This window comes from Phyllobates terribilis, unplaced genomic scaffold (genome assembly GCF_046119375.1).
Source record: "Phyllobates terribilis strain yellow unplaced genomic scaffold, ASM4611937v1 Scaffold_2__4_contigs__length_985480577, whole genome shotgun sequence".
Lineage (NCBI taxonomy): Eukaryota > Metazoa > Chordata > Amphibia > Anura > Dendrobatidae > Phyllobates > Phyllobates terribilis.
In genome coordinates, this window is record NW_027362762.1 from 436,235,182 (window position 1) to 436,260,933 (window position 25,752).

At 41.4% G+C, this 25,752-nt stretch overlaps 1 protein-coding gene across 1 annotated transcript in view; it reads right to left on the bottom strand.

Annotated features, from left to right (window-relative positions):
- The window catches only part of RAI2 (retinoic acid induced 2), a 75,067-nt gene extending 50,128 nt beyond the window's left edge, over window positions 1-24,939 (bottom strand). The window contains exon 1 of the mRNA XM_073665380.1: window positions 24,727-24,939. The gene's annotated coding sequence lies outside the window, so the exon portion shown is untranslated. The remainder of the gene's footprint in view (window positions 1-24,726) is intronic.
- Between the last annotated feature and the right edge of the window lie 813 nt (window positions 24,940-25,752).

Sequence of the window (25,752 nt, forward strand, 5' to 3'; positions counted from 1 at the left end):
ACGAATCAATTTGTGAAGCACCTGGGGGTTCCAAGTGCTCACTATGCATCTAGAAAGGTGCCTTGGGGGGTCTAGTTTCCAAAATGGGGTCACTTGTGGGGGAGCTCCAAAGTTTGGGCACAGAGGGGCTCTCCAAACGCAATGTGGTGTCCGCTAACAATTTGAGCCGATTTTCCATTCAATTTGTTAGCGGATACCATGTTGCATTTAGAGAGTCCCTGTGTGCCCAAACATTGGAGCTCCCCCACAAGTGACCCCATTTTGGAAACTAGACCCCCCAAGGCACCTATCTAGATGCATAGTGAGCACTTGGAACCCCTAGGTGCTTCACAAATTGATTCGTAAAAATGAAAAAGTGTTTTTTTTTTCACTTTTTCATTTTTACGAATCAATTTGTGAAGCACCTGGGGGTTCCAAGTGCTCACTATGCATCTAGAAAGGTGCCTTGGGGGGTCTAGTTTCCAAAATTGGGTCACTTGTGGGGGAGCTCCAAAGTTTGGGCACAGAGGGGCTCTCCAAACGCAATGTGGTGTCCGCTAACAATTTGAGCCGATTTTCCATTCAATTTGTTAGCGGATACCATGTTGCATTTAGAGAGTCCCTGTGTGCCCAAACATTGGAGCTCCCCTACAAGTGACCCTATTTTGGAAACTAGACCCCCCAAGGCACCTATCTAGATGCATAGTGAGCACTTGGAACCCCTAGGTGCTTCACAAATTGATTCGTAAAAATGAAAAAGTGTTTTTTTTTTTCACTTTTTCATTTTTACGAATCAATTTGTGAAGCACCTGGGGGTTCCAAGTGCTCACTATGCATCTAGATAGGTGCCTTGGGGGGTCTAGTTTCCAAAATGGGGTCACTTGTGGGGGAGCTCCAAAGTTTGGGCACAGAGGGGCTCTCCAAACGCAATGTGGCGTCCGCTAACAATTTGAGCCGATTTTCCATTCAATTTGTTAGCGGACACCATGTCGCGTTTGGAGAGCCCGTGATGTGCCTAAACAGTGGAGCTCCCCCACAAGTGTCCCCATTTTGGAAACTATACCCCTCAAGGATTTTATTAAGGTGTATAGTGAACATTTTGAACCCAGAGGTACGGCACAGAATTTGTTTACATTAGGTCATCATATTGAATAAGTTGTCATTATTCTTGAGCGCAAGTGCTCGCTACTTGAGTTTGCATCGGGTACTCAGGTATGCACCATGTACAGCGTGTGCTCGAGTGACATGCTCGAGTCCCTGCTCCGCATGTTTCACGGTTATTAGACACCCAAAAAAAAACATGCGGGGATCGCTCGTGCATGGCAGGCAATCCCCGTAAAGTTTTTTGGCCGTGAAGCATATGGGGCAGAGACTCGAGCATGTCACTCAAATACCCACAATACTCAATGCATACCAGAGCACCCGATGCAAACTCAAGTAGCGAGCACTTGCTCTCAACACTAGTCGCCATATCGTCATCTTTCTTTCTTACTTTTGAAAAAAATCCCAACCCCAGCCCTAACCCTAGCACAACCCTAGCCCTAGCACAACCCTAGCCCTAGCACAACCCTAGCCCTAGCACAACCCTAGCCCCAGCACAACCCTAGCCCCAGCACAACCCTAGCCCCAGCACAACCCTAGCCCCAAACCCAGCCCTAACCCTAGCCCAATCCTAACCCAAGAGTTTATTTTTGACGCTGTTCCTTGTGCGGTATAAGTGATTAGACAACTTTATTCTTCGGGTCGGTGTGATTACAGCAATGCCAGAATCATATGGGGTTTTTATGACTGACAGCTGTCACACACTAAAAGACGCATTTTTTGTAAAATCTAGTTTTTGCATCGCCATATTTTGAGAGCTATAATTTTTCCAGATTTTGGCAGACTGTCATGTGACGGCTCGTTTTTTGCGGGATGACTTGACGTTGTTATTGGTGCCATTTTCAGGCACGTGACATTTTTTGATCACTTTCTATTCCGATTTTTGGGAGGCAGAATAAACAAAAACCAACAATTCAGGAATTGTTTTTTCTATTTTTTTTTTATTCTGTTCCGCGTGTGGTAAAATTGATGAGGTATCTTTATTCTTCGGGTCAGTATGTTTACAGCGGTACCACATTTGTATCATTTTTCTATGTTTTGGCGCTTATACACAATAAAAGCTATTTTATAGAAAAAAATATTTTTTAGCATCGCTTTATTCTGAGAGCTATAACTTTTTTATTTTTCGGCTGATGGAGCTGTATGGCGGCTTGTTTTTTTGCGGGACGAGATGACGTTTTCAGCGGTATCATTTTTATTTATATGCGTCTTTTTGATCGCGTGTTATTCCACTTTTTGTTTGGCGGTATGGTGATAAAGCATTGTTTTTTGCTTCGTTTTTTTTTTTTTTTTTTTTACCGTGTTCACTGAAGGGGTTAACTAGTGGGACAGTTTTATAGGTCAGGTTGTTCCGGACGCGGCGATACCAAATATGTGTACTTTTATTGTTTTTTTTTTTTTTTTTATAATAATATTTATTGATGGGTACATTATATTTTTATTTTTGGTGGATTATTTTTTTAATTTTTTTTTTATATTTTTGCAAATTTTTTTTTATTTTTTTTTCCACTTTCACACAGTTTATACACTTTATTACTTTGTCCCACTCTGGGACTTTCACTTTTTTTTCTCTGATCGCCTGCATGGCACAGGAATGCAGCACCATCCTTATGCCATGCAAGCTGTCAGAAATGCACAGTGTGAAGATTGCTTGGAGATGCACTGCGCATGTCCAAGCAATCTTCCTGCTGTCTGGTGACCTGGATGTTGTTATGACGACATCGACTGCGCTGGAAGCCGGAAGAGGAGGTGAGTATCGGCGATCACCTCCCCTTGCCCCCGCAATGCCGCGATCGACTTCAATCGACTTCGATCGCAGCATCGCGGGGGTTAATGTGCTGGGAGCGGTGCAGGACCACTCCCTGCACATAGTACCGGGTGTCAGCTGTGACAATCAGCTGACACCTGTCGGCGATCGCGCCCGCACAGCCTGTGTGTGCGCGCGATCGCCATGACGTACTAATACGGGTCTGGCTCCTAAGTCCCAGGGCACAGACGCGTATTAGTAAGGCAAATGTTGTTAAGGGGTTAAAGGGGTTTTCCCATGAACAAAAGTTGATTTTAATCAATAGATCTTGGAATAATAATAATTTCCACAATTGAATGTATTTAAATAAAATGTTCCTGTGCTGAGATAATCTTATAAATGTGCCCCTGCTATGTACTGTGTAATGGCTGTGTCTGACCGTGTACACAGCTCCTGGGCAGGGGAGGAAGCAAAAGAGTATACAGACATTACAGCATGGGATCACAGCTGATTCTTTCTTTGAAGTAAAACATTGTTTAAAAACAGACAGGGAAATGCTTTATCTCACAAAAAGAATCAGCTGTGATCCTGTGCTGTAATGTCTGTATACTTTTTTGCTTCCTCCCCTGTCCAGGAGCTGTGGTATGATCAGACCATGTTCCGTACACGGTCAGACACAGCCATTACACAGGGGAACATTTATAAGATTATCTCAGCACAGGAACATTTTATTGAAAAACATCCAATTGTGGAAGTTATTATCATTACAAGATCTATTGATTGAAATCAACTTTCGTTCATGAGAAATCCCTTTAAGGTTAGGACTTTGACCTGTCCATTCCAAAACTTTAACTTTTTTTTCTTAAACCATTCTTTTTCTAGAACAACTTCTGTGCTTTTGATCATTGTCTTGCTGCATGACCCACGTTCTCTTGAGATACAGCTAATGGATAGATTATCTGACATACATTTTCCTTTAGAATTATTTTCTGATAAAATTCAGAATTCATTGTTCCATCAATGATGGCAAGCTATCCTGGCCCACATGCAATACAGGTCAAAACAATGATACTACCACCGTGTTTCACAGATGGTATAAGATTTTAAGCAGTAATGTAGTGTTTTTCATTCTCCAAACATAATGCTTCTCATTTAAACCAAAAATCTCTATTTTTGTCTCATGCATCCACAAAACATTGTACCAATAGCCTTGTCCAGATGATTTTTAGCAAATTGAACAGGGATAGTAATGTTCTTTTTGGAGACCAGTGCCTTCCTCTTTGCAATTATGCCATGCACATCACTGTTTTTCAGTGTCCTCCTGCAGGTGGGCTTATGAACATTAACATTAGTTAATGTGAGAGAGGCCTTTAGTTGCTTAGAGATTACTTTGGGTTCCTAGTGGATATTATATGCCTTGCTGTTGGAGTGATCTTTGCTGGTCCACCATTCACTGGGCAGGTAATAATAGTCTTGAATTTCCTTCTCAGGACTGTGGAGTCGGAGTCGTGGAGTCAATGTCTATTTTGGAGGAGTCAGTATAAAATGGACTGGCTCCTACTCCTCAAATATATAATAAATTGGGTACAGTAGTTTAATGCAGCATGTGCTGTAAATGTTTGCATAAGAATTTGGGAAAAATATGAAATGTCCTATAAATGTCTTTTCTACTCCTGATCTAAGGATCTAGGCTGTAAGTTGAGATGAATCTGTGCTGCACTTTATGTACATGCTCACTAGTGAGGCAGGGCTGTGGAGTCAGTGTTGTGGTCAGGGAAATTGAGGAGTCGGAGGTTTACCTTACCGACTCCACAGCTCTCTCCTTCTTTTGTACATAATCAATCTGACTGTGGATTAGTGAAGTTTGAACTCTTCGGAGATGGTTTTATAACCTTTTCCAGCCTGATAAACTTCAACAACTATTCTCCTGAGGTCCTCAAAATTCTTCTTCGTTTCTGCCATGATACACTTCCACAGTGTTGTGAAGATCAGACTGATAGATATCTGTTCTTTAAATAAACCAGTTTACATCTACTGTAATTATTGTATTGATCGAACACACCACACTCTAATTTCCCCTTCAAATTATTTGTTACTTGCAATGGTTGACATACTTTTGCTTATCAAAGACTTGTGATAATGGATTATTTTCCTTAATAAAAAGATGACCGTCAAATATTTTGACTCATTTATTTGAAGACTAGTGCTGGAATTTAGTTTGTTGTTCTCTGTAACTAGTATGCAGAACCCACTAGCCAACTGGAAAACTTTCCTCTGCACCAAACTATAATTCTACATGATCTGTCTTGAAAATATCTACTGTTAAGATGAGCAAAAAAATATGTATATATTTTTGCACTTTCTGATGACACATTCCCTTTAAGTGGTCACTGTTAATTCAGGAAAGTTTGCATAAATCAATAGTACAAGTAAGTGCAAATAACTGTGCAAATAACTGTGTAATATATCTTTATTAGAGAACAATGCTGCTTTCTCCACTTGTGAGCCACGTCATCACCTCCCGCAGCCTGCTGAACTGATCATTCACTTTCGATTTTGGAAGTATTTGAAAATTACAATAACAATAACATTACAATAAAGATGTGATTAACAACCACATTAAAACTGCACTCAAAAATGGCTATGTGATCTTACCATGATTTGCTATGATTTTAAATGTTGCTAATTTTTTACAGTTGAAACACATTTATTTTACACGTCACTTGTAAAATCCATAACTGAATGGAAAACCACATAGGCTTTCTATCTCTTGTTTATGAGCAACACCTGGATTAACAGCTCACTGAGGAATTACGTTATATTCTGTCCATAAATATATATGGTGAAGGTAAGGAAAAGTGGTAGTAGTGAGCTGCTGGACTGAGAAAAGAAGAAAGACTAGGACAATGCTTTTTAGTAAGTATTTTTATATCATACTAGTGCTAGATTCAGAACTTCACTACTTAGTACTTCTTAGTATAATGTCCTCCTTGCTGCTGCTTCTGAACATATGCAACATAGTGACAGAAGAATAGAAATTCTTCATTTCACTTTGTACTTTGTATGGGAGACATCATATCAGCTAGTCTCCAGCCACTAGCTCAGGGATAACTGACTAGTAGAGAATGAGCCTGTAGAGGGTTTAACAGGTATAAAGTTCAAGGTAGAAGTCATAATGGTCAAAATAGTGCTATTCCTCATGTACACACATGACAGCTTATTTTGAAATAACAAAATAACAGGTATGCTTTAAAGTAGATTTCTATTGCAGATTTTCCTGAGGATTCCAGTTTCTATATAGAAAATCTGATTCATGTAGACTTACCCTTTCTGAACAGGACAGCTGTACAACCCTTTAAGTCTTGAGGGCCATTTCTCTTTTTATTGGAAAAGATAAGTTAGTAGTTCTGGAATAAAAGTCTATGTAGTCATGAGGGGCTGGCTGGCAAAATTTAGCCAAGGAGACAATCACACAGCGCTGGCCCATAAGTAGTGGTTCATCCTTAACATATTTAATTTTGGCAACTGCATAGGGATGGAAAGACTGCCTCTAGTGTTCCTTACACATTAAGATGCAGATGCATGTGCAATAGTGTTCGCTGCTCAACACTAGTGTGCAATCCCTGATACCTGATTGAGCTGTTCGCAAAAGCTTAGTAAGTAGATATGGTAACCAAACCTAGCTTACTACATAGATAAGGTAACTAAATGAGCTTACTTCATAAATGTGAATGAATCCATACCAATGAATCCAAATGGAAATAGTTTTTTTTTTCCAAGCAATTATGAGGTGAAAGTTCCCCATAAACAAAGGACGCTAGCCTGAACAGTGTACATTTTGATGCTGCAAGCAGAGGCAGCTTTACCTCTGTAGCATCAGAGGAGTGCAAGGACACTGAAGCTAGCCAGATCTAACAGCAGTGCTTACAAGCTCTACTTGAAGGAGCTTGTAAGCGCTGTACTCCCTGCCTAGGAAACCAGCCGCTGCTGATAGACAGTAACCTAGGCAATGGGCAGTACACCATAAAATAAAAAAAACCCTCCATTCTCAAAAATGGAAATGAATTTTAATACGAGATAAATTGCAATGTTATTTGTTTTCACAAGCACTTTGCAATATACCCATTTAAGAAAATGAGAAAATACATTTAAGATACATTGTAAATAATCAACAATACAAGACTTCACATAGATATATCTGGCATTTGCAATCTTTAAACTTGCATTGATTTATTTGGAATTGTCAGCATTTGTCACAGCGTGAATCTGGGACTGAACTGACATTTTATGTTTCAGCATGCGACCTGTCATTTCTGATAGATTTAATGTCAGTGATCCGGGCTTGGAGCCGATTCTTACTGTTACACTTTTAGTTGTGACATTCTAGAGGTCACACTCTTTCTGCGTTTTTCTTTGGTTTATGAGTTGGGCCAGACAGGAAATGGATCTGTTTGATGCATTGGTAGAATCAGTTATAAAAGTCACTCAGCAGGCACATAGAGGAAACTATAAAGTGAGATATTTTTTTAAGGGTTCTCCTATAAAATGTACTGTGGACTGTTATATGCAGGTCTACTAAATGTGTGTTGAAAGTAACAGATTTGGCAGCAAGTTGCTATAACAGAGCACTGCATGTCTCATAAACTGATACAGAGTCACATCTGGTTTTGTGAGCAAGTCACTTTCAGTTTTACCATGTTGTAAACTGCAGATGTCAGGTGACAATAAGCAGACAGCGTGTGCAATCGAGTTAGAACGCAATAAGCAAACTAAAGATGCGATCAAAACTACCATGGTATAAGCAAGCAATACAAGAAGAAAATAATATACAAAGAATTAAAAAAATGCAAAATCACAAATCTTTTTTTTTTGGAGGTTATAAATGCAATAATGTAGAAAAAAATTAAATCCCCTTAAGTTATGAGATTGCTTTAAAAGGGTGACTGATGTGAAAAAAAATAAATCAAATAATTTTGCATATGAGGATTAAAGCTGAAATCAGACATCTGTGTTTCTCAGGCCAATAAATGGACTGTAATGCCCAGACAGATTTCAGGTCTCATTACCCAAATAACACCCCCCCATAGGCAAACCTAAGGGGGAGACGTAGGGGACACTGAAAAGAGACACACTCTCAACTCAGTACAACTATATAAACAGGAGGTTAATTATCACAACTAAGGGGAGATGAAAGAGGAAACATACAAAATGGCAAATGATGCATTGAGTCCTGCAGCTAGATACTGTACATTATGAGAGGCTCCTAGTATCTCTCAACTCTTATCATGGGGTCCAAGAAATATGATCAAAACTGGAGCCCCTCTTATGCATGGCAGAGCACGACGAGTCAATAGGCAACCCTGGCACAACAACCTCACTAAACCACTTCGACAAGCATCCAGGGTTGCGGAGCGGCGTTGGAAGAAAACACATTCCCAAGATGACTCCACTGCATTCAAACAAGCAACACTCGCATTCAAATCAGCCCTCACCTCTGCTAAACAGGCCTACTTCACAACCCTCATATCGTCCCTATCTTACAACACCAAACAGCTATTCAACACTTTTAACTCTGTCCTCCGCCCTCCACTGCCCCCTCCAACCTCCATCATCTCTGCTGAGGAGTCTGCCACACACTTCAAAAACAAGATTGACCAAACAAGGCAAGTTTTAACTGTCCAACCACCACAACCCCTTTGTTTTCCAGACCATTGCCCTTTCCCCATAACCTCCCTTTCCAACATCACGGAAGGAGACCTTATTTGTCTCCTCTCCAAATCACTCCTCACCACTTGTGCACTAGACCCCATCCCATCCCACCTCCTCTCCAACCTTACCCCCACACTCATCCCATCCCTAACCCATCTCTTCAACCTATCACTAACTTCTGTTTACCTTCCCCGCTGCCTTCAAACATGCCAAAATCTCGCCCACCCTCAAAAAGCCATCCCTCGATCCAACCGACTTGTCCAACTACGGCCCCATATCACTGCTCCCATTTGCCTCCAAACTCCTAGAGCAACAAACTCAAGCTGAACTTTCCTCTCACTTCTCATCTAACTCTCTCTTTGACAACCAAAAATTTGGCTTCCGCCCCCACCATTCCACTGAAACTTCCCTTACCAAAATCACCAATGACTTACAGCCAAAGCTAAGAGACAATTCTCTGTACTCCTTCTTGACCTGTCCTCTGCTTTCGACACGACCACTGCCTCCTACTACAGATCCTTTCTTCATTTGGTGTCAAAAACCTTGCTCTATCCTGGATCTCCTCATACCTTTCCAACTGCACTTTTAGCGTCTCCCACTCCCACACAACCTCCTCATCCCGCCCCCTCTCTGTTGGAGTCCCTCAATGCTCTGTCCTAGGACCCCTACTTTTCTCAATCTATACCCTTGGCCTGGGACAGCTCATAAAATCCCATGGTTTCCAGTACTATCTGTACACTGACGACACCCAGATCTAACTCTCTGGCCCAGATGTTACCTTTCTGCTGTCCAGAACCCCAGCATGTTTAGCAGCCATATCCTCCTTCTTCTCCTCCCTTCCTCAAGCTCAATGTGGACAAAACTGAACTCATCATCTTTCCTTCATCTCGCGTATCTTCCCCACCTGATCTCGCTATCACAATAAATGACATAACACTTTCCCCTGTATCGGCAATCCGCTGCCTCGGAGTAACCCTTGACTCTGCCCTGTTCTTCAAACCCCCTATCCAAGCTTTCGCCACCTCCTGTCACCTCCAGCTTAAAAATATTTCCAGAATCCGTGCTTTCCTCAACCCTCAATCTACTAAACTGCTTGTGCATGCCTTCATCATCTCCTGCCTCGACTACTGCAACATCCTCCTCTGTGGCCTATCTGCTAACACTCTTGCACCCCTCCAGTCCATACTTTACTCTGCTGTGTGACTAGTTCATCTCTCGCCTCGCTACTCCTCTTGCAAATCCCTTCACTGGCTCCCAATTGCCCAGCATATCCAGTTCAAACTACTAACACTGACCTACAAAGCCATACATAACCTCTCTCCTCCGTACATCTCTGAACTAATCTCCCGATATATTCCCTTACGTAATCTCCGGTCCTCCCAAGACCTCCTTCTCTCCTCCACACTTATTCGCTCCTTACATAAATCGCCTCCAAGATTTCTCCAGAATATCCCCCATCCTATGGAATTCTGTGCCTCAAGACATCCGATTAGCCTCCACATTTGGATCCTTCAGGCGGAACCTGAAAACCCATCTCTTCAAACAAGCTTACAGCCTGCCATGACCTTGCCTGCTGCCACCTCAATAACACCGAAGCTACCACAACCCCCCAACCTACTGTCTCCTTCCCCATTCCTGTAGAATGTAAGCCCACAAGGGCAGGGTCCTCTTCCCTCTGTGCCAGTCTATCATTGTTAGTTTGTTTACTGTAAGTGATATCTGTATTTGGTATGTAATCCCTTCCTATGTACAGCACCATGCAATCAATGGCGCTATATAAATAAATAATAATATTAATAGTTTTTAAAGAGGTATTTTCAAGTATGGACGTTATCACTTATCCTTAGGATAGGGGATGATTTCGCCAGTTGCTGGAATCTGACCACTGGGACTCCCAATGATCCTGAGAACCGGAATTCTGAACACCCCCTTGTGAATGGAGCGGTGGTCGATCATGTGCACTCATTCTTATAGGAGTGCCGAAGACCAGTAAAGCAAATGAATGAATAGAGTAGCAGTACTTATGATTGATCACCACTCCATTCACATGGGGCTCTTTAGAACTGCAGCTCTCAAGATCAGTGGGAGTCCCAGAGGTTGGACTCTAAGCAACCCCTAGGAAGTTATTCCCTATCCAATGGATAGGGGATTATTTACAAACTTGAGTATACCCCATTTAGTTTGGAAAAAAAAGTCAGCTCAGAGGTATAGTTTTAATTATATCATAAGACAGTACAGAGATTACTATATGCCCAGGACCACATCATCATAGAAGGGTTTACCACTATAGGACAAATATGACTATGAAACTGTCATAGTCTGGAAGCATAGGTAGATGATGAAAATTAACTACTATTCTAGAATTTGTCAGATGCCTGTGATGAATGATTTAGTGTGAAAAAATGAATACTGCTGAGATATGTTTTTTCCTGGACTCTGCAGAAAGGAATAATGTGGTCTATCTACTATGCCATTTCATGCCTATATACTGAAGATAGATTTGCTCGTAAGAATTAGTTGCTTCCTGCTGCGATTTCCAGTTTCTGTCCATTGAGTGCAGGGCTGACACAGGCCTACGTATCCTGAGATCACATAAATGAAGACTTAATCAAATTATATAGCCATATCAGAGAAGTCCTAATTCACAGTTGGAAGAGTCCTGATCATAGTGTAATGCATTGTAAACAGTAATAAAAATAATGATAGAACAAAATCATACATTCTCTCAGGCTTGCCTTCAGCATGATACATGTGTTTGGAAATGCTGGTTTGTGGTCTGCAATATTCAGACTTGTTGTCATGTCAAAATCCACTTTTCATTGTTCACTGAGAAAATTTTACAAATAAGCTATTTTGTAACCAGTCATTGCTGACCTGTTAGGGTATCACATTCCTTAGAATATTGCAAATGACCACATGGCTAACTAAAAACAAGTATTAAAGGGGTTCTCTGGTCTAAGAAGAAACGACTGCAGTGAAAGTCTGTACACTTTCACGATCCCCCTGTATTCCCCATATGAGTGGGTAGTCACATCACCACATGTATGTACTTTGCATACTTGCGGTCTTATGCCAACTAGTCTCATCCAGTTTACATACATGCCGTCACATGACCGCCCACTCGCAAAAAGAATTGTGACAGTGTGTGCATCACATACAGTACTTTCACAATTCAGCAATCTGTAGTCACATTCAGTGACCCTTTAAAGGTCCTTGCTATAATAGGGTACTGCCAATGCATGCAGTTCTTCTGTGTGATAAGCTCTTTTCATTTTAACACTAAAACACAGTTAAAAGCATTGTCCAAGATCATTAAAAGCTGTGCACTGGCAGTATTTACTTGCCTTTTACTTTACTTACTTTTATTTTGGCTAAAAAAGCATTTAAAAAATGTTGGACAGTTTGGCTTATGCAGCCTCTTTGTGTTACAGTACATAGCAGATGGAAAAATGAGTTAAAGAGAACCTGACAGCTGATACATGGTGCCCAATGCAGGGCAGATGCTTGTCAATCCAGGGCAGTGGATGGAGACAAGCTGTCGGGGACCCGCCTATCTAACTGGCCTGTCGAACGGCTCGGTCCCTAGCAGCTTTTAAAGGGAACCTGTCACGTCCTAGTTGCAATGTACACTGCCCCCATAGCATTGTTAGTGATGCAATGTGCATCACTAAAAAGCTGTTTTCATGAAAATCAGTGGTAGTAGAATTATGTTATAACGTTTTATATACTTTGTCTTACCTGCTCGTATTCAGTCATAGGGGTGTGAGCCACAGGTCACAGCGCATGCGCACTGAAGCTGGTAATCACACAGCCTCAGTGCGCACGCGCAAGATCAGCGGTCCGACGTGTGCAAATGAGCATGCGCCCCTCAAATCTAGCGCTTGCCGGGAGCAGTATTCAAATGTCATGAGCGGCACCAGCACTGACTGAATCTGAGAATTACACCCCTATGACTGAATACGAGCAGGTAAGGCAAAGTATATAAAACGTTATAACATCATTATACTACCACTGATTTTCATGAAAACAGCTTGTTAGTGATGTAGTTAGTTTTGTAGTATATGGACAGAGGTGCATTTATTAGATAACCCCTTGAAGAGCTATAGGTGAGTTCACCAAAATCTCCTATAAGCAGCTAACATTTTTTTTTATCTCAATTTTTTGCAGGGATTCCCCTCTCAGAGACACAAGCTAGTTTTTTAGAAACATGACGGAGTATTTAAAATAACTATTCTACATAATAAGCCCCAACAAATATAATTGGAACATTAAAGAGTAATAGCCGTCGAGGGAGAAACTAAATCTACACGCAGATGCCGCAGTCTCAGATGGCCAGTTGAGAAACTCGAGGGAACCAGCCGTGTGGAAATACTCTGACAAAACATATCTGCATATCTGTTAAATTATGAATGCAATGAAGAGCAATGCATGCATGCCTAAAATGTCTATTTGTGCACCTCTCATGTATCAGCTTATAGCTTAATGTGGCAACGGATATGTGATATAAAGCAGAGGTCCCCAACCGCCGGTCCGCGGACCAGGACCGGGCCGTTGGGGTTTTTCAGCCGGTCCGCGGCGCCGCTGACAGCTAGCTCCGCGGCCCTGCGCCTGGTCAGAGCTCGCTCTGTGTGGATTTATAATGTTTTCTGCCATAGCCGTGACAGCTCGCAGCTCCCGGCAGAGAACATTATGCAGGACGGGGTGGGGCGTCGGGCGGGACTTAGTGACGCAGCCCTCCACAGCACAGCATGGTACCTGTTGTACGTCACGGGGCGGGTCTTAGTGACGCGGCCCTCCTGCACAGCATGGTGTGTTCCTGACGGGGTGGGGCGGCAGGCTCTCCTCACTGACACGCCCCCGGCAGAACATGTTATGTGGGGCGTGCTGGGGCAGCAGACTGGCTTCAGTGACGCGGCTCCCGGTACCGGTGTTCAGTGTGTAGCGCTGCTAAGCAGCAGCGCTGTATACACTGACGCTCAATGTACAATGCTGCTACTTAGCAGCGCTGTACACCGAGGTCCCGCCAGCATCCTCCCCATACAGCTCCACCCCTTCATAACCCCACCCCCATATGACCAAAGCCCCGCCCCCACCCCCACCGGGCCATGGAAAACTGGTCTTGCTTAAAGCCGGTCCCTGGTGCAAAAAAGGTTGGGGACCTCTGATATAAAGGACTCAAAGGATCAGATACTTTGGGCTACATTCATGATATAGGCTACATCAGTAAATTCCATTTTATATACAGAATATCTGCATTTCAAGACGTTGTATGAGATTAGAAAAACATAGCTGCTTTCCTTCTGAGAGAATGACCATCTTTATTCATGGGTTATGTCTGCTTCTCAGTCCCTTGAATGGACAAAAGAAATGCAGTTCCTAAAAGAATGTCAACATCCCAGATAACTAAAGTGAATGTATCATGAGAACTCATTGTTTGAAACAAACTTTTATGTTGAACATATTTTTTGAGAACTATTAGTGAAGTTTTTGTTTCATTTTCTCCTATATCATATATCTACATAAAAAAAATGAAATCTTACAGTTCTCACACTGACTGCTGAGCCTCATAATAGGGTGACACTTTCTGTAATAATCCTTTTCAGTAGTCACGTCATTATCATCACAGGCAAGAATAAAATTAAAGATATCCCCTCTGAATACATAATCACACTATCTACAATGGGTGATGTCATTGCTTGCCTATTCCACCTGCCTACACAATTACTTCTAGACAGGTCATAGAGCATGCCTAGAAAACTCTCCCACAGAAATCAATGAGACATATGCAAGTCTTCTATGTCTATGAGGATCATGAAGATGCAATTGAAAAAAAAATCAGAACACATTAGAAATAAAGAATATGTGTCACAATATAATTTTAACTGGTAAAAAATATAGGGGATGTATTACTTTTAAAAGTGCTAAAAAAATCAAATACGAGGAGGAGAATTTCATATCAACCAACCAATGCCTGATTGTGGCCTTTTATTTAGTTTTTAAAAGGTGGTTCTGAAGCAGCTGGGGTGTGAATTATAGAGAATATTATAACCCGTATTACAATTGATTAAAAATATTCAAAGTCATCTTGGCCTTAGGTGACCTGTATAAGTGAGTGCTTCAGCTTGTATCGTCGTGTACTGAATTGATATGAAAACCAACAAAAGAAAAAAATGTGCTGGGAAGAGGATCAATAGAAATAATGTAAATCTTTATTAATTGCATTGCTTATTAAAAAACGGGAGGGGGAGGATATAGGAAGAATAAAAATCCAACATAGCAATCTCAGATATATAGAAAGTGGGTGAGCGCCGAAGAAAAGTGGTTGACCTGAAGGTTATAAAAGATACTTGTTAGGTAAATAACGTGAAAAGTACCTCGATACCTAATCCAGGTAAGGATAAGTAATGGTAAGTATCAACAATCAAAATTGTAGGCATATGAAAAGGTACATGTCACAAAAGTGCATGAGTAATCAAAGATAAAATATGAATAGAATATATATAAGGTTAAAGTGCTGACACTAATTAAACATTCTGGAAAGTGCAAGTACTAATAAAGTGCAATAATGCAGATAATGATCAGGACATGTAATAGACAAAGTGCATGGATGCTCACCCACCAACAACCCGACGCGCGTTTGACTAATGCTTCGTCAGGAGCGGTTTAGCACATTTTTTTCTTTTGTGTGTTTTTACTCTAATAATTCACAGCACGAGGGTACTCTACCAAATAATCACTACTTTACAGGGGTAAGCTGTATCTATCAATAACATACTGCACTTGTTATCAGGGTCCCGATTCAACTTATTAACAAGAAAAAATACAAAAAATATTCCTGTGCCTAATATCAATCTGAAATGATTTCCTCATTAGTGTACACATTCTGAAGTTCTAAATGTTGATGGGTATTTCTTACAAAAATACATTTTTGGCCCACTATTCAAAGAAACTTTTCCCCATGAGATTATTGATGATGGATTGCGTCAGTTTTAGCTAGATGCAATAACAATCATATTCTTATAAGCCTATCCCTGGTCACCTTATTTGACATTGGGATTGAATAGGTTAAAATTTTATTGTGCACGTATGTGAAGAAAATGTAGATTTCAATCATTATAAATATCTGTCAGATAAATTAAATAACAAACAATTGTTTTAGCTAACTGATGAAACACCACCGCCTGTAAAAAAGTTGTCCGTGTCTGAAATTACGGTTGTAGAGTCGCTAGAAGTTGACTGTATTCGGATCACACAGCTAATACTTGAACATTTGTTATATGAAAGATCTTTATTTTGTTTCAAAGATCATTCATCCCTCTATAATGATAGTAACTCTGGAAATACATTGCTCTTCTAGTGTAGCCAAACCTATCTGGATGCTCTGAACAACTGTAAAGGCCGAAGATTCAGCTGAACCCACTGATTTTGGCAAGACCAGCCAAACAGGTAATATGTATAGGGACTTTCTAACGTTTCCTTGACAGAAAAGCCAAGGAACTGGTTGAATTACAATGCCAGATCCTTTTGTTTCTCCAGCAGATAGGTCACTGTCAGAGAAATCTAACAGAAGCTTTAGGCGGGTTTACACCAGACGATGATCAGGAAGTGTAAACAGGCGGCCAATCACTTGAAAAATGAACAAAATGTTCATTGGTCTACTTAAATAATTTTAGAAGCTTGCCTAAAAATAATCATTCTTTGCAGCACATTGTTCTGTGTAAACAGGACATGTGCTGCCGAGAACAATGAGAATCTATCAACACAGAATAATCTTCTACTGATCGTTCTGTGCACATCAGAAGTACGGTCAGTTTGTCTACATAGGTTATCAAACAACAACCTATAGGCAAACATGTAGCCAGTCAGTTCTCGTTTAGTACGTTTTGGCTAGCGGAAACCCACTCTAATCTGTTCTTCATTCATTCGAGAATGCATGAGTATTGGGGAGCTAATTACTTACTGAGGCCACCATAATGACCAATAAAAACTAAAATGTGACTGGCAGAACAATTGTTCATCAGACATTTCTTTTTTCAATGCTTTTCCAACAAATAGCTGATTGTAATCTAATGTGTATGGCCACCTTGACCTGTTCAATCTTTGTGTCAGGCTTATTTCTCTCTCATTTCTTGTCCTCCATAAAACATACCATGCCATTACCATGATGTCTGACAGACCACTATGTGACGTTCAATTAATGGTGTCTGGGTAGGAGAGATTAAAATAAAATGTATGTCAGCTTCCATATTTTAAATGTAGATAAGAGACCCATTGCAAAAACAGGCAGCCCCCCTTTTATAACCAGCAGGTTTACTTTATATGAAGTCATGTCATTTATAACAAATCATTTTACCCAAGTAAATACTAAAGGGAACATGCACATTTTTACATATGAAAGTAGTGGTATGAATAATTGGAGCTTGTCCTTCAATAAAAATAAAACTTTTTTTTTTCTAGAGGTCGGATGTGCCAGTCATGAGAAATGATGGTAAATTTCTCATGACTGGCACATGGGATTTCTATAAGTCTACATGCCCACAGTAAGCTTTTGGTGAGTTTTTTATGTTGCAGCATTTTTGCAATTATTAAGCAAATTAGGTTCCTTGCAGGTTTTGGGGGTTTTTTGACGCAGGGGCTATGACTCCTCAGTAAGTGCTGCTTCCTTTCATTCTGCTGCTCAGTAGCTGCCATCAATGTACCACTTTTATATTTATTCAGATAGTTTTGATTGAACAAGTGTTTTAAAATGTACAAATCGTGATTATAAGCCCCATGTGATAGAAGAACAAAGGATAATTGAATAACTGAAACTATTTATCAAAAACATCCCATTTTGATGGAAGTTTGCATGCAAGCTCTTAAAGGGGTTGTCGATGCACCAATAAAAAGTGCATATCAAGGCTGGCTTTTTCATCACATGTATCCTATGTCAAAAAAGAGAATTGGTGCTCAGGGTCAGTAATAAGCTGCCAAATGTGTTTACATGAGGAATAACACTTATTGGCCATTTTATGGCTTGTATCCTTTCAACAGCTTCATCCCTCTGAAGGCTTTATCTCTAATATTCAGTTGTCTCTGAGCTAGTTCGTGGATACTAGCACACGTAGACATGAGGGAATTCTGCAGGCCTGTAAGCAATGTAGTTACAAATTCAGCACTGGGTGAAATAAAACAGTAGAAAAAGCTGAACTGTATTTTAACCCATCTTCCACTCTGTGCTGCAAAATTTGTTGAAAGAGCAGTGACAATAAAGGAACATTTTGAGAAAATCTTTTTTATCAAAGCTGTTTTATGCCTCATACAGAGAATGAGGCTGCAGGGCATGAATTCTAGTGTCATGCACCACTCCCTCCTCTGCATTTATTATAAAACAGTGTATCAGCCCAGAGTGGTTATTTGAAAGCTGCCATGCAAGTGCTGATTTTCTAAGGTTCTTGTGTTAAAATAAGTTCTTTTCAGGTTATGCTTATCATAATGGGTGTGGTGATGAGTTATGAATGAGATACACTGAAGGGGCTGGCCATCTTGTGCCTACAGGCTCCTTAGATGCACATTCAGTAATGTGTAAAATTCCATTTACTTGGATCAAAGCATGTCCTATTTTCAAAATCACATTAGTCAAAGGTTCCTTTCCACTTATTGCTGTAATAAGATTTCCTTTCTCAGGTACATATTTCACATGGAAAGCATTGACTACTAAGGGTATGTGCACACGATCAGTGTTCACTGCGGATTGGACGCAGCGCAAGTGTGCTGCGTGCAATCCGCAGCGGCCACATGTTACAGCATAGTGGATGGGATTTATACAAATCCCATGCCCACTATGCGTTTGCGGCACACCCGCGGAAACTAGCATGCGGCGCGTCTTTCCAGACCGCAGCATGTCAATTTCTCCTGCGGATCAGCAAGAGGACTTTCCCCATAGAACTAACCTCTATGGGGAAAGCCCGCTTGTGAGAAAAAAAGAGGTGGCTCATCCACAGGCTCGAGACCACAGCTGGCTCCGGATCGTGTGGGGGTAGCCTTACAGTACCTTTTTAGCCTGCACTTTGGTTGTGTTTCTCCACAGCAGAAACAGCTGCTGTGAAAACTGTTATCTCAATTCAACACTGCATTAAAAGGGTTTTCAGGGGGAAAGTATTGAAGGATTACAATGGTCCTTAGGAAGAGCCATCAATGTTTGATCTTGGTGGTCTGACCCCTAAACCCTTAACTTTAATGCAGCTATGAATATATCCCTTATTAAAAGGGGTTGTCCATTACCACAACCCCGTCTCAATCAGCAAGTTTACCCAGCATAAAACACTTATATTCACAGCCGATGGCAGCACCCTTTCAAGTGGTGTCGGCACTCGCTCTCCCGGGGCTCATGTGACATTGTGTCACGCGAGCCCTGCAGCCAATCAGCGCTGGTTTCACTCTCCCCACCTTCAGAAGTATCAGACAACAAGAGGAGGGGAGCAGCCAGCCGCAGCTCTGACTTACACTTGATGTCTGATTCAGTGAAACCAGTGCTGATTGGCTGCAGGGCTCACATGATATAATGTGATGAGAGCCCCGGGAGAGTGAGTGCAGACACTGCTGAAATGGCGCCGGCACTGGAGGTAAATATAAGGCCACGGCCCCACTATCAGTATTTGGTCAGTATTTTTTCTCAGGACTGGGAGCAAAAACCAGGAGTGGGTGATAAATGCAGAATTGGTGACTTGTTTCTATTATACCTTTTCTCTGATTGCTCCTCACCTGGTTTTGGCTCCTCACCTGGTTTTGGCTCCCACTCCTGAGAAAAAATACTGACCAAATACTAATAGTGGGGCTGTGGCCTTTGTGTTGTTATTTTACTTGGGACGGGATTGTCAGAGTAGTGCATAAGCCCTTTAAATAAATGGAACTGAGCTACATCACCAGGCACAATCACACTGGTATGTACAGAAATGTGCTTATGTAGACAATGAAGGCATCAATGCTAGAGTACTGCACCCCCTTTGTTGTGCTAATAAAGGCTATATTAAACTTTTTAGTTTATATTGGGAAAAAATGGATGAATTAATAATCAAAAAGACAGGATTCGGGTTAACGTTTAATGCCATTAAAAATTACAAATTGGAGCATTTTCTAAATTATCACTATTGTCAGGCGCACACTATATATAAACTGTATTACTAGTGAGGCAGATCAGTTTGATGGAATTATGAAATTGATTTTGGGTGTACTCTACACAATTCTATTACGGGAAAGACAGATTCATGCTCCTCATTCTATCTGAAGTGTATTGGCTTGTGAAACCTGGCAATTACATATAAAGGCAAGACAGACAAGTATTTTTCAGCTCAGCAAAATATTTAAAGAAAATGTCAGGAATCTGCCAATAGACAGAAGTAAGCGTTGGTGATATCTACAGTTTTATGTCTATTCACTTCCTTGTAAAGCAACCTAAGGGTTAATGCTACAAGCTACTATCTATGGTAATTCTCTGCACAATCTTAGAAATAGTCAGTCCTAAAATAACACACCACATTATTCCCAGCACCTCCTTAACCGCACTGTCAGCTTTTCAGGCTGAAATAATTACTGGTACATCCCATATAGCTTGTCCCACCTCCTCACAATGCATGAATAGTTAATTATTGTGCTTTAAGGAGGCCAACAACTTAGCTGAATGACCAGGAAATGTTATTTCATCAGACACTGGCAAAGCTGAACTACAACATACCTCCACTTTGAGAATTCTCCATATTGTCTTCTACTTGACACAAAGGAAAATAACTGCAGCAGATCAAAAATGTATTGTCTGAGGATCAGCAACATCAAATGTGAATGGTTACATTCATACAGAGCTCCCTACTAAAGTCACCAAAGGGGTCCCTGATGATATTAAAGTGTGAGGACCCCACCTGGTGAAGAGGAACATAATGAGAGGGGGAGAATCCCTCAGCAACTGATTGATTGACATGAAGCTCCCGGTAGCAGCATGCTCATTATGAAATGTGCATTATATAGGTGCCCAGCCTATAATACTCATTATAGATGCTGTAAGACCTGTTTGTGAAGTCTGTGTAGGAAAGAAGCTGCCCAATTATTCTTCAAAAAAGAGGCTCTGCAAGAGCTAGGGCATCTATAATGTAGCACTCTCCCCAAGTTCCTCTTAAAGGGCAAAGAGCGGATTGAGTCTGACAGTAATAGAAGTGGGCACAAATGATGATGAAGAAAAGAAAATGTGTAGGAAACAACAGCCAATGAAAGGGGGAAGCACCTGCCTGTGTAGATGTTTCCCTATTATAGTGAACTGATACAAATGCAGAACACACGGTACACACACACACACGTAGAACAGTCAGTTTTTTTTAAGTTGATATGTTTGTAGCAGTTGGAAGCAAAAAAAATGGGTAAACATAAGGCTCCAAACAAACTTGACAAGTACCAATTGTGATGGCTAGAGTAGTGAGTCTGAGCATCTCCAAAAGGACTGGTGTTGTAGAGTCAGAAAATTACTTATTGTCCAAAACAGGTTTTTGTGTTACATCCATTTTCGTAAATTTTGACAATATTTTTCTTCATATTGTGATCTTCATTTAAAAAAAAAATATTGATCTACAGCTACTGTAGCTTTTTTAGACTTATTTCCTATGCTGTTAGGAAGAGTTTTCAGCAGCCTTCTTATCATCAGAGGCAGGATTACAATCACATGTAATACCTCCATACACAGCTTATAAAATAGGATAACACAGGATTTACCAATCACAATAACTGATTTCAGAGTCCTGCCTGCTCCCCCTCCCTTCACAATGACACATGCTCATTAGATGTTTCAATACAACAGTATAAAAGAAAAGGTAGGAGTCTGTTCATTGTGGCTAATGTACATGTGTTGTTTCCTGAAACAAGAAGTTAGAAACTGTAATCTACTTACTCTCCCTGGGTACGGTGCTATGTCTCCATGTTTGTCTGCAGTGCTGACATCTTGTTGAGAGCACTCTAGCTAATCATGGAGCTCAGCGGCTCTGCTGATGTAGACAGCAGAAGCCATTGAGCTCAGTGACTGCCTGCAGAGCTGTTGATGAGACTGCAGCACTGCAGACAAACAGAAATTGAGGCAGCAGCAGAGACATAACGATGAATATGGGGAGTGTAAGTAAAGCAGTATGTTTTTTTAGGCCACATTCACACGTTCAGTATTTGGTCAGTATTTTACATCAGTATTTTTAAGCCCAAACTAGGAGTGGATGATAAATACAGAAGTGGTGACGTGTTTCTGTTATACTTTTCCTCTGATTGTTCCACTCCTGATTTTGGCTTACAAATACTGATGTAAAATACTGACCAAATACTGAACGTGTGAACGTGGCCTTAAACTGAACCCTGCCTGGGAACAATAGTTTATTGAAACCGGAAAACCCCTTTAATGATGGCTATGAAAAAAAGATGTCAAAACACACAAGGGCTGATACAAACCGTTTTCACCAGAATTCAAAGTTTCTTTTGGTGCTTTTACACCAGTCCCACTCCCTGTTTTTGAGAAGTGGGCAGGGTGCGTCATGGCCAAGTGCACCTGACAAATTCATCATTTATGCCACAAAAGTGACGTATATTATCACAGAAATGTGCGCCGGTCCCTGCCTGGTGTAGATGTCTGGCAGAAGTGCAAAGATGTGCCAAATTTACCAAAGAGGTGCACATCTCTTAATGAATTTGGCAAATCTTATTCCAGTATTTCTAAAAAAAAAAGTCTGATGAAACGAGGCTATAGTTTATCACATAAGAGGCTGCATAGTGACAGACTAGTTAGAGAGCTTATAGTGACCATTGTCCATAGCAACAAGAGGAGGATTTGCGCAAAGGAGGCGGCTGATTGGAGTATATCCTCACTTGATCATGTAGTTTCTGAACTTTATTGCTAGAACCCTCTTTACATTGATACAAGTTTTCAAAAGACTGGCATCCAAATATTTGGCAGCATGTCATACCAACCTATTATAAAACAATACGGCATTGTAGCTGCTACACAATGTTTCATTAATGATTACTCCACTGTTTATCTACATTGTAATACACAAATGAAAGAAACTATTGGTTCAGAACGCAAATAAAACATTAATAAATCTGATGACTCCTGAGAATTAAATCATCTTGATCAGTTCCCTCCACCCCGTATCTTGTTATGGAAGCGCCAAATATATCTGGCTGTCAAAAACACACCTCTGGGATTTGTGACTGTGAAGCACAAGGCAGCAGCTGTTTGGCAACACTGCTCAATACTAAACAGTAACTGCAGGGACATTGTATGTAGTGACATCTGCAGATTCTTCTTGGGTAGATCCCCTCCGATCCAATCAGGTTTCTGAGACATTCATGCAAAGATATAAATGATTTCCCCATGCAAAAGCCATTCACATCACATTGTTCCATTGTAGTTTGCAGTACAAACAGCACTCCAAGTCGTGACTAGTGAAGCATTAATCAGGGTGCACGCCTGTTGGTGGATAATCCCAAGAAGACCACCATACAAGAGCAGAAATATTGGAAGAAGGAGGCAGCACTGCAAGCTTGCTACAAAAAGGTGCATCAGTCCAACATGTGACATTAAACATGCGGTTTCATTAGCCTTTTCAGAGCATAACAAACAAAATATAGGTGCAATCACACACACACACACACACACACACACACACATATATATGTATATACTCATATATATATATATATATATATATATATATATATATATACCCACACACATATATATATATATATATATATATATACACACACACCAAATGATGACACAATATGTCCGAGCCCCAAGTAATGTTATCATTATAAGATGACCACAGACCTAACATAATACAACAATATCAAATAAAGTTATATAGAGGCCTCAATAGCATGACACATAGAAACATCACTGTATGCTAGAAAAAGGCTGATGTAGTCAAAACATCGCATATTGGGCTAATATACCCTTTTGCAGCAAACTTGGAGTGCAGCCTCCTTCCATTGTGCCATTGTATTTCATTGCTCCAAATGTTTTATGAAGATGATGAAGAATGATAATGCTACAATGATAGAATCACGACCAAAAAGTAAAAGTAGATGCAGTGAACGTGAACGTTACAGAGCAGGCACTAGTAATAATAAATATATTTATATTATTAAACCACCTACTGAATGTTGGTCATTAGGACATTGTCATACCCTTGTGCATGTGCCTTGATATAGCAAAACCCTCTGTTTAGGAGCCAGAGTATAGATCTGAAGAAAAAATGGCTGTAGTGGCCAGACCATACAGTGTAATGGGCACAACACCATATAACTCATCCACTGGTATGGATACTGCCCATAGCTTGCCCTGTCCCAAAGAACTGATTGCTATGGTTAGAGAAGCCACAAAGAAGGGGTTTTCCACTTGGCACATCTATGTATTGGGCAGCTTAGGGTTATGGCAGGCTGGATACAGTTACTGTATCTGCACTTTACAGAATGTAAATATTTTCAATAACAAATATATAGAAATGTAAATATTCTGTACCAAGACAGCTCCTGGCGGTGCCCACAGTAAAATGTGATCTACCAAGTATACAGAGCCAGACTGTACCCACCAGTGGCATATGGCAGGGAGCCCACTGTCATTGCCTGTGTTACTACAGGTCACATTAACCCTTTTTTGTAGCGTGTATTTCAGTTTCCTGACCATATTTTATTAGAAATCTATTTAATGATCGCTAATCCTTCCAAGAATCCATAACATCAGCCTACAGAAATTATTTTGCAATTATTTTAGTTTTTTTTTAGCATTTCAGTCATTCATTATTATGGTTGATTTTTTAAAGATTTTTTCACACAAAATTGCCCCATTTTATCGGCATAGTACTATATGAATCGATGCACCCATGCCAGCTAATATTGTGGGCACGGCTCCCAGTGCCAAGCTGTAGCCATCAGCCCCTCCTGGTAACACATCTGCACAGGCTCCTGCTCCACATCCATGCCTTCCCCTCCTGCACAGAATGCCAGAGATGGAGACAAGATACAGATCCCTGCTGTATCCTCTCGTAACCTTCCATCCCCTCCCGGGCTCTGCTGTGCTGCTGAGGATGAGGATGGTGGCTCCTCAGTCATTAATAGCACCGAACCCATTGCAGCCTACATGACATTGCCTGGTGTGCCAGCCTGTGGCCAGCGCCTGCTCTTACCTGCTCCGAAGCTGGCATGCAGTGGCACCGGTTGTCCTGGCCCCTCACCAGCACTGTGGCTGCCAGTGAGCCCGATGCCCTAGCGCTGCTGGCCGTCCATCACCCCGTGCTCCGGTGTCTGTGTGTGGATGTGCCGCTCTCCGCTCCGCCCTCTCCAGTCTCGGCGTCTCTGGCACCGCCCGGCGGTCTATGTGACGACTCCCAGGCGTCTGTCTCCCTCCTCTGGCTCAGGGACTCTGCGCACATTGCATTGTGGAGGGTCTCTGCTCACATCCATGGCTGGGCAGTGTGGTCACCCTGTATTTCCCGATTACCTGGGTGCTGGTGACAGGAGTCCACTTTGAATGTGTGCGCCCATGTCTTGCCATGCTGGTGCTCCCGGGCTTTTACCTCATGCACTGCCACAGTTAGAAGAAATTGATCGCTGTTCACTATTTGTAGAAGACAACTGCCTAACTAGCAATTCCTAAGTCCCCCTCCCTTCAGCAATTAACACATAAGGGCTCTTTCACGCGTCAGTATTTCTGGTACGTGTGGTAACAGTTTACACACGTACTGGAGACACTGTCACACGCAGACCCATTCAAATCTATGGGTAAGCGCACATGCCAGTGTGTTTCCACGGACTGTGTGTCTGTGTGCTCCACACGCTGACATGTCCGTTTTTTTGTGGATGCACGGTCCGCAAAAGTGTCTCACACTGAACACACATGGATGACATCCGTGTGTCATCAGTGTGACCCGGACCGGTGCCTGGGAATCAGTGGTACAGTTAGCGCTGTTCCCAAGCATCGGGTGCTGAACAGTGCCATCATCATGGTTCCCTCTCGGCGCTGCGATCAGCACCAGCAGGGACAATGATAAGGGTAGTAGTAGTCTGCTCCCACAGTGTCCCCACCTGTAAAAATAAGAATTATACTTATACTCACCTGTCTGGAGATGTCCCCCACTGTAATCCGCTGACGCTGGGGCGAATGAGCAGCTTCAGCGAGCGGCTCCGGAGCTGCACTGAACTCAGGAGCGGGT